Raw genomic sequence first — 9,341 nt, 5'->3', positions numbered from 1 at the left:
TCCAATCCTCCCGTTACGCCGATCGGTGTACCGACCAGGGAATCAGCATATACTGCGGGGTACACGCTTGAGTCCACCCATACAATGTCAGACACACGAAAAGCGGAAAGTCAACTATTAATTTTCGTCAACATAAACGTATCAAGTTATATATATATTTTTAACTAATCATGTGTAGTCGGGGCAGGAGATTTTTATGTTGTCAGCGGGAGGTCGGGAGGATTTTCTAAATGTTCCCTAAAGCGGGGAGAGTTGGAGCTTCTGAATATGGGTGTGATGGTCTGCTGTCTATATACTTCTGGCTACATAGCGTATTTTGTTCCCCATTTGCAATGTTTTTTTTTCACTTATTTTTGAAATTAAATTAAATTACAAACATTTTAATTAAAATTAGATAGAACATTAAAAATCAATAACGAACTTATAAATGAGTTTTGACACATCTACTTTTACAGTGGAGACATGAAGAGACATGGCACCGTTTAGGCGCCATGGTGTTGACTGACAGATCATGACGTCGTCTTAGGGCGTCATTGCTACATCCGGGACCTTACAATTTGATTGACAGTTTCCATAGTAACGTCACAGGCAGTCGCCATTTTGTCGGCAGGGTTTTTTTTTTTAATCTTTCAAATGTTTTCGCTTCCCGCCGGAATCATGCAGTCGTATCATTTAGAGTGACAGCTCTATGTGAAGAAGTTCTTCGACTGTTCTGTAGGAAAATATTTTCGGAACAAACGTTTGGATCCGCTGGGGGTGGACTGACTGAGCGGCACGGAGCTCTCTTGGCTAACATTAGTAGCCGCGCGTCTGGGGTCTGCCGGGCCGGTCCGCTGCGCAGGTTTGGAGCGCGCGCCATTTTGTGAAAATTGATATATAATCTTGGTGGAAAAGTGATTTTTTTTTTTAAATATTAAGGCATATTGGCAGGATATGATGTATATACACGCGTAGCAATTTTACCATTGTTGACGTCGCGCTTCCCTCCCTCCAGAGTGTTCTAATCTGTGCTCCGCCGTAAACCAGAGAAACATTCTCACTTTTGAACGAAAGCTAGCGGAAGCAGCAGCAGCTAGCCGTTAGTCACGTTTGTCAAGTCAACGATACCCGGCTAGCATCAGTGCACCGCGCTCCTGCGTCTGACCTGCTATGGCTGTTTTCACGAACAGCGGGACATTTGGTTGTGTTCGCAGTTTGACGCCTGTCAGTTAGGTTGTTAGCTGTGTGTGTGTCTCGGAGTGCCTCAGTCAGTGAACGCGTCGTAACCAACGTTACAGAAGCTGGATCATTGGCTTTACCTTTCCGGATCTGGGCCTTTAAATGAAGATCACATCATTAAAGGTAGGTGGAAATGGTTTCCTGTTAAACGCTTTAACCCTTTTAAAGAAAGACAGTGTGAGTAGTTAATGACTCTGAGTGAGTGAGTTAGTTAGGCAGCTGGTTAGCCGCTCTCATTAGCTTGCATTGCTGTACAGCTCTGGCCTAGAGGCTAACACTGCTGCCTTATTGCATGGATGGATAGATAGAAAAGTTCTCTTCATCAGGTTTTAAGCAGTGTACTCCTGCTCCTATCTGAAAGTGTCGTCGTTAAACTAGTTAGCTAATTCAGTCTGGTATGCTAACTGAATCTTTAGGCTAGCTGACGGTGTTAGCAGCACTTCACACTGCACAGACAGCTAGCTACTCGCCCAGTGTTGTGGGTGGAAGATTAGCTCTTTGGCTGCTGGTTGAATTATAATCACATTTAGCTAACACATGATGGTGCTTATTTATATGCCTTTCAATGACTTGACTGACTAACTTGCTGTCAAACCAGTGTTGACAAAACTGTTGGTTCAATCCAGACTAACCTTAAATGCCAGTTGTCCGTCACACTGAATAGTACTCTACAGTGTCAAGTATTTTTAAGGCGTAATAGACAGAAGCCTTTAACTCTATATCAACAAGCTATTGAATTTTAGTTTACTCATTAGGTCTAGCAGTGGTAATTTTTAAGCTTTTATAATCAACCGATCTCTTTTTTTTTTTAAAGAGCAGAGTTAAGACAGACGGTTAAGATTAGATTAGATTAGATTCACTTTATTCATCCCACATCGGGGAAATTCACGTGTTACAGTAGCAAGAAAATGTCAAACAGACATTTAAATAAACTGAAATAAAAATTAGACAAACGAAGGATTAAATACAGAGGGCTATTTGCATTATCTACCGTGAAAAAGTATAGAAAAATTGCCTTATTGAGAGGCTCGGAAAAATTGCACATTACAGGTAGACTCTGTATACACACACATACATACATACATACATACATACATATATATATATATATATATATATATATATATATATATAAGTATGCATAAAAATAGTTTAGGGCCTATATTATTGCACATAATAATTGCATCGATGAGAGATGGCAGAGGTAGTAGTGGTGAAGTAGTGCAAATTAAATGACAAACAGGTTATTGGTGCTACGTTACAAGTTGTGGATGTTATACAGTCTGACAGGTATGAATGACCTGTGGTATCTCTCCTTCTTAATTGTATTAATTTGATTATTCAGTATGTGAGCTCATCTGTCTGACTTTGGACTTGCCAGGAAAACACAGGGGATGATGTCATGTTGGCTCATCAAATCTTACCTGACACTAGATCACTCAGTAAAGGGCTTAGAGGTGGTTTAAATCAGAGAGAAGAACTCCAGCACAGTTTGACTGACCTGCTACTGACGCTGATAATGAATTGATGAGTTTAGTCAGTGTATTAGACAAGACTTGATGCCAGATTTAGACCTGAACATGTTATGTGATGCAGAAGAGATTATAGAGATGAAAGTTGAATGTGTAATTTTTCTGCATGGTGAGGAAATGTGCATGTTTGTGATTCCTGAATGGTTCTTGTCAGAGTTTTTCTAATTTTATTGTAAGTTTTGTACCGTGCACAAAGATGTGTATACTCGACGTGAAGGCACCCAGAAGTCATTTGTTTGCGGTGAGGAACAGACATAAAAAGTTTTCAGTCCCACCTCCCATGCGTTTTCCATGGAGACGGATGAAAGTCTTGTGCAGAGGATTGTGGGAGCAAGTGATGTAAAGCAGGCAAGAGGAGCAAGAAAAAGTTGAGAATTTCTCAGCTTCATGCACATAAGAAGCAAATATTGCTGGCCTGTCAGATTGCTCACATAGTTATGCCAACAATCATAGACTAGTTTCACCATCAGCGCAGTGCAAGATGGAAGAAATAAACCAAAATGCTCTCGCAACTAACACACACTTACTCGATGACTGACACCTTTTTATAGCCTTGTATACTTGCAAAAAAACAACCACCAAAATGTATCAATATTTGAATACAAACTTTTGGGAGATAAATATATTGGTTAATAATGTGTAGGAATATTTAATGGGATTAAAAGTGCATTGGTAACTTGAGTAAGGAATATCACGCTCCAGTCTCTGCTGTAATAATTCCTCCCAAAAAAAGTGGATAATTTTTAGGGTAAAGTCATGGTCTACAGTGTTATCCCTTAGTTAAATTCCCAATAGCTTTCCGACACATCACATCAACTTGAATTTAATATTGTACAAAACATCTCATATTTTAATGGTTTATAGTTCAATTTAATGTTGAGGAATTCATTTATTATTATGATAAACAGTTTCCCCTTTCTCTTGCTTTCTTTTTCCCCTTTTTTATTTTTTAAAGGGCTTTGCCATTTTACTAAGAAACTGGAAAGTGTAAACTTTGTCCTGGAGACTTTTCTGTACATCGTGACTGTTAGAAAGCACTTGCAGCTAAGACTCCTTGCATAAATGGGTCATTCTGTGTCAAATCAGATAATTCTGCACAGTCTCAGATGTTGTTCAGACCTTGCCAATATCATAAATTGGTCAAATCCAAGACATCTAGAATATTTCTGTTCAGATCCAATCTTTTCATATTTTTTTCAGCCCTTGGTATTATTTCATTTGTATAGCCTCAAAAACGCCTTATCTGGGAAGTCATGTTTGAGCAGTAATATCTTGACAAGTATTGTTCCTAGTTTCACCAAACTTTGTTTGATGGAAGACAAACATGTTTTCTGTATACCAAAATCATTAAAAGCCAGTACTGCATGCCATTTTATTTTTATTAGGCCTTAGGTTTGGGGGGGGGGGGGGGAGTGCAAAATTCCTAAGTGGGGAATAATGTTATGGGCACTACAAACTCGCATTTTTGCAGCAATATTAGATCAATCATTATTTTTCAATCACCAATGACCATGAAGATGATGCAAATAAAACAAGGCTTGGTCGCATATGTTGGTTATTTTTGTAGGTCCAGAATGGTATGTAGGGCTAGTAGGAACATAAAAATGTACATGTAAATTAATTGATGCATGATGATTAAGGGTACAAAGAGCTAGTGTCTTTTGGTTTTTTCTTCATGCAAAAATGGACACAAATTTGAGAGATTTTTATGTATGCCAGAAAAACGCCTCTCTTTTTACCTCCGCATCTCAATGAATATTGAATTCCTGTGTCATAGGAAATGTAAGCATGTTTTCAGTATGTTAATTGGAATAGAGGGCATTTGAAATGGGAACTGAGTCTCTGTTGAGGTCCTGGATATTGAAAATAAGTGAAATATTTTGATAAAAGCTCTGGAGGCTGTCTCCTCATTAAAGTGCCTGAGTGAAACGAGCAGACTTGCGATACAATCTGCATTGTGGAATATCACAAATAGCTCCGTTAGTTATGTTTGTTACTTTTACTTACCCGCTACTGTGGTTGGTAGGTTGAGCAAATTAATCCGCCACTACACAATCACTCGGCTTTGCCAGGTAGCAGGTTCTTCATTTCCAACCCTGTTATAGAAACAAGAACATATTAGAACATTATATCATATATAATGTTGTTTTACCAGCTGGGAGGGCCGTATTGTGAAATACCATGACCGAGGTCTTGAAAGTACTGACCGAGGCCCTCTGGGCCGAGGTCAGTATTCAAGGCCGAGGTCACGGTATTTCACCATACGGACCGACCTTAAGCTGGTAAATAATATATTTTAATTTTTTTCTTTACCAAATTCTAACAGAAAACGAGAGCGCCCGAAAGGGAAAACCGAGCCGAGCCGCCATTTTCAATCCTCATTCACGGCTGCAATGCAAATTGCTTCGTCCTCTGTATACAAGTGCACTTCCATGGCAGAAAAAAAACCCTACATTTTGCCACCTATGTAGTCCCCTATTTATACAAAATTGAGTCATTCAGGATTCAGCCATGTTTTTGCTTGGTGTTGGCAAGTTACAGGTTTTTAGCTTTCTCCTGAAGTGTTTTCTTTTATTTTGTCTTCTTTAGGGTAGTAAAACTCGCTATCGCTGTGAACACTGTCGTTATCGCTATCCATGCTGTAAAATTAATGCTATTGTGAATCCTCATTCACGGCTGTAATGCAAATGGCTTCCTCCTCGGTATACAAGTGCAATTCCATGGCAGGAAAAAAAAATACATTTTGCTGCCTATGTAGTCCCCTATTTATACAAAATTGAGTCATTCAGGATTCAGCCATGTTTTTGCGCGGCGTTAGCAACAGTTAGAGGTTTTTAGCTTTCCCCTGAAATGTTTTGTTTTATTTCTTCTTCCTCAGGGTAGTAAAACTCGCTTTTGCTGTGAAGACTGTCGTTATCGCTATCCATGATGTAAAATTAATGCTATTCTCCTGAGAAACGCGAAAATAAATGTTGACAAAAATTGCTGTGTTTGTTGTTGTGAATGAGCGAGTCGCCAGAGGTCCGTACCATAGGATATGGACCCGCTCGCCAGAGTGCAGGATTTGATGGAAACCGGACTGTGAAAAAAATAATAAACTTTAATTAATGTTACAGCCAGAACTACAGTCTAAGCCATGCTGTTAACTGAAAATAATGCATAGCACCTGACCAGTCAGATCTGAGGATTCAACCACACTGTGGTATAAATAAATGTAAGAAGCACAAATGAAGATCTGAATATGTAAACCAGTCTGTTTTAACCTCTGTTTTACTGGAGCACAGATTTAAGCTTACTCTGCATGAATTTTACTCCTGACAGCTCAACCTGCTTGCTTTTTAGCAACATGCCTTCAAAGCTGCCACCACCTAGGCTAGTAACCTTTAGCAACATAAACTTGACTTAACATAACTTTTTGCAAGGGAGAAATGAAGTAAGATGGCAACTGGCAGTAGGAGTGAGGGATGATGGTATTTCCCCCCTGAACTATGAAACACCCGTGCTATCTGGGTCTACACATTTCTAGCTCTTGATGCAGTCTGCGAGACTCGCTGTGCTTCTATAGACATTAATTGTTTGGAGGCAAATTATAATCGTGCCAGCGTCAAATATTTCAGAATATTTAAACAGCAAAATGGCTCAATCTGACACTAATAGATGGTGATGCATGTATTTTATACACAAGCATGTTCCTGTACAGTTTTTATTTTTAATGGAAATGCTTGTGATCACATGGGTGGTTTTGTATACATACTGTAGAAGAAGAGCTTTATTCATCACACACTTATGAAATTCCTCTCTGCATTTAACCCATCTGAAGCAGTGAACACACACATGAGCGCACACGTACCCAGAGCAGTGGGCAGCCATGCTAACAGCAAACTCCACACAGAAAGGCCCCCGCCAGCCGCTGGGCTCGAACCCAGAACCTTCTTGCTGTGAGGTGACCGTGCTAACCACTTACATCACTGTGCCGCCCGTAAGATGTGCTAGCCTGGTGCTACAAGTGAAGCCATGGTAATAAACTAAAGTGGCTGATTCACAGGTGGGGTATACTTTTCAGGTCCAAAAATCAAACCTTAGGTTTTTGTTTCTCTGCTGCTAAAAATGACCTTTTGAGATGGAAATGAACTGCAGAGTTTCAGGTGGTGTTTACATTAGACCGTATCAGCGGATCATCAGATTAACGTTTTTAAAACAATTCGCGTGCACACAGCAACGCCAATACACGATTCGCATGCACACAGCAACGCCAATACACGGATACGCTCGGCTCCGCAGGCATCCTGCACTCCAAATCACTCCGCCCTGAACAGCGAGTGCCCTCTGGAGGGTGCGCACTCCGGCCCTGCGCAGCTCACAGAGCGCGCGAGTGAAGCGCACGAGCAGTGATTCGGGACAAATAGCAGGAAGTGAAAGTCCGCGCCGTTTTTCAGCAGTCGCGTCACATGACCAACGTGGCATGACCAACGCCAGCGAATCAGGAAGGTGGATGTCGCAGTGACGTTGTCCAATGACGACGTCAGCTAAAGCTCAGCACAGCGTATCCTCGTTCCTCAATGTTTACACAGCACCGGATCAGATACGTAATGGATTGAATGCATGGGCCCTGGCAGATTCAAGTTGTTCTGCCTGTGGAGTCGTTTCCCGGCGTTTTAATGTGAACGGACAGTGCATCCGCGATGAAAACGAGACGGATACGGTCTAATGTAAACACCACCTCAGTGCTATAGGTCATATACTGGGCGTGTTACTTGTGGTGAGAAGACGACAGCATTTAGTGCATTCCTAAAATTGACCCACTTTCTTTTACAGGCTTTCGCCTAAACGGGGGAACAGGGGCGCTGCGCCCTCTTACTCTCGGCGTGCGCCCCCTTACCGACTCCGTGAAAACATCCCAGCAACACTACATGACAATGTGTCTGATCATCAAATACATTATAATTGCTCCAAAAATATTCCAATCATAGTAGATACACCGCCAGACGGTGCAAAAACAATCCGAATTGGCGTTTTCCAGACTGAGGCGCCATGTTGTTTAGTTGTTTACTTGTCGCGGCTGCTCTCGCAAGATTTGACATGGGTTACATACAAGGTCAGCTGACTTGTAGCGCGAGATTTCTCGAGACTGAATGACCTTTCACCCACCGGCGCGGAAGCTTTTGACAGAAGTAGTTCGTGAGTTGTTTTTGTTGACACTTGGGCATTTAAAGATGTCATCCCGCGGCACGAAGCGGAAGAAAGCCAAAGACTGTCCGGGGCAGAAGAAGATTAGGCCAAAAAAAAAAAGTGTGTTTCCGGTAACCCGACCGATTGAGAATTTCCGCGTCGAAATTGCCGACCGTAAAGTTTTTATTACAAATTTCCCTCGATATTTTAGTGTAAGCGGCTTTAGTTTGTCATAATTTTTTGTTTCAACGCATTCAAGTTGTGAAAGAAACGATGATAAGTAAAATGTTTCGCCACTTCTATCAGCCCTCCTCCATAAACTGAGCCGAGCCGCCATTTTGAATCCTCATTCAAGGCTGTAATGCAAATTGCTTCCTTTTCAGTATACAAGTGCACTTCCATGGCAGGGAAAAACACTACGTTTTGCCGCTTATGTAGTCCCCTATTTATACAAATAGGAGTCATTCAGGATTCAGCCATGTTTTTGCTCGACCCAAGTTCTACAGTAGGCTGGGCTAGGCCGTCTGCTTTTAATGGAAGTAGCCTAGCCTAGGACGTTATTTTCACGTTATTTCTTGATAAGGTGTTTTCACGTTATTACATGAAAATATCATGAAATCACTTCCGTAGATCATAACTCGAACTCTCGCGATATTTTTTTTATTCGTTTAAAGATTTAAAACACTTATTTTATTATGACGTGTGGTATAAAGGATTCTGTGCCAAAATACTATTTTGTAAGATGGTTACTTGTGTTAATTTTTTCGAACAAAATTTAAAAAAAGGAAAAAAAAACCTTTCCTACCTACCGACCTTATTTTAGTATTTCACGTTACCGGAAACACCACTTTTTTTTTTTTTTTTTTTTTTTGGCCTCACTTCTTTCTTTTTCAATGTTGACAGACAATTTGTTACAATTTCCCTCTCAGATAGCCTCAGAATGTCCCATTGGAGCATTTTTCAAAGGCTTTGCACAGCGGGGGGGGGGGGGGGGGGGGACAACCGGCACCATTCCCCCCCCCCCCCCCCCCGCTTCGCTCCCTCGCCATGGTGAGTGCCCTCATACTAAATTTTTCTAGAAAAAACCCTGTTCTAGTCCACAAGAGGAAGGTATATAAAGTGAAAAACTGATGAAATGGATGTGATTTTTAAGTACAGATTTCAAAGTACTGCGCAGCAATATGTGTGTACAGTACGTGGTGGTAATACGGGCGGTATGGTGGTGTAGTGATTAACACGGTCACCTCACAGCAAGAAGGTTCTGGGTTTGAGCTCAGTGGGTGATGGGGGGGCCTTTCTGTGTGGAGTTTGCATGTTCTCCGTGTCTGTGTGAGTTTCCTCCGGGTGCTCCGGTTTCCCCCACAGTCCAAAGATATGCAGGTTAGGCTAATTAGTGGCTCTAAATTGACTGTAGGTGTGAAT

The 9,341-nt window shown here is 41.2% G+C and overlaps 1 protein-coding gene across 1 annotated transcript in view; it reads left to right on the top strand.

The window, feature by feature from the left end:
• The first annotated feature begins 601 nt into the window (after positions 1-601).
• Positions 602-9,341, top strand: part of dyrk1ab (dual-specificity tyrosine-(Y)-phosphorylation regulated kinase 1A, b) — a 93,949-nt gene continuing 85,209 nt past the window's right edge. The window contains exon 1 of the mRNA XM_060943773.1: positions 602-1,341. The gene's annotated coding sequence lies outside the window, so the exon portion shown is untranslated. The remainder of the gene's footprint in view (positions 1,342-9,341) is intronic.

Source organism: Neoarius graeffei, chromosome 17, assembly GCF_027579695.1.
Source record: "Neoarius graeffei isolate fNeoGra1 chromosome 17, fNeoGra1.pri, whole genome shotgun sequence".
NCBI lineage: Eukaryota > Metazoa > Chordata > Actinopteri > Siluriformes > Ariidae > Neoarius > Neoarius graeffei.
Note: the sequence above shows the minus strand (reverse complement) of the source record. Positions and strands in the feature narration are given on the sequence as shown.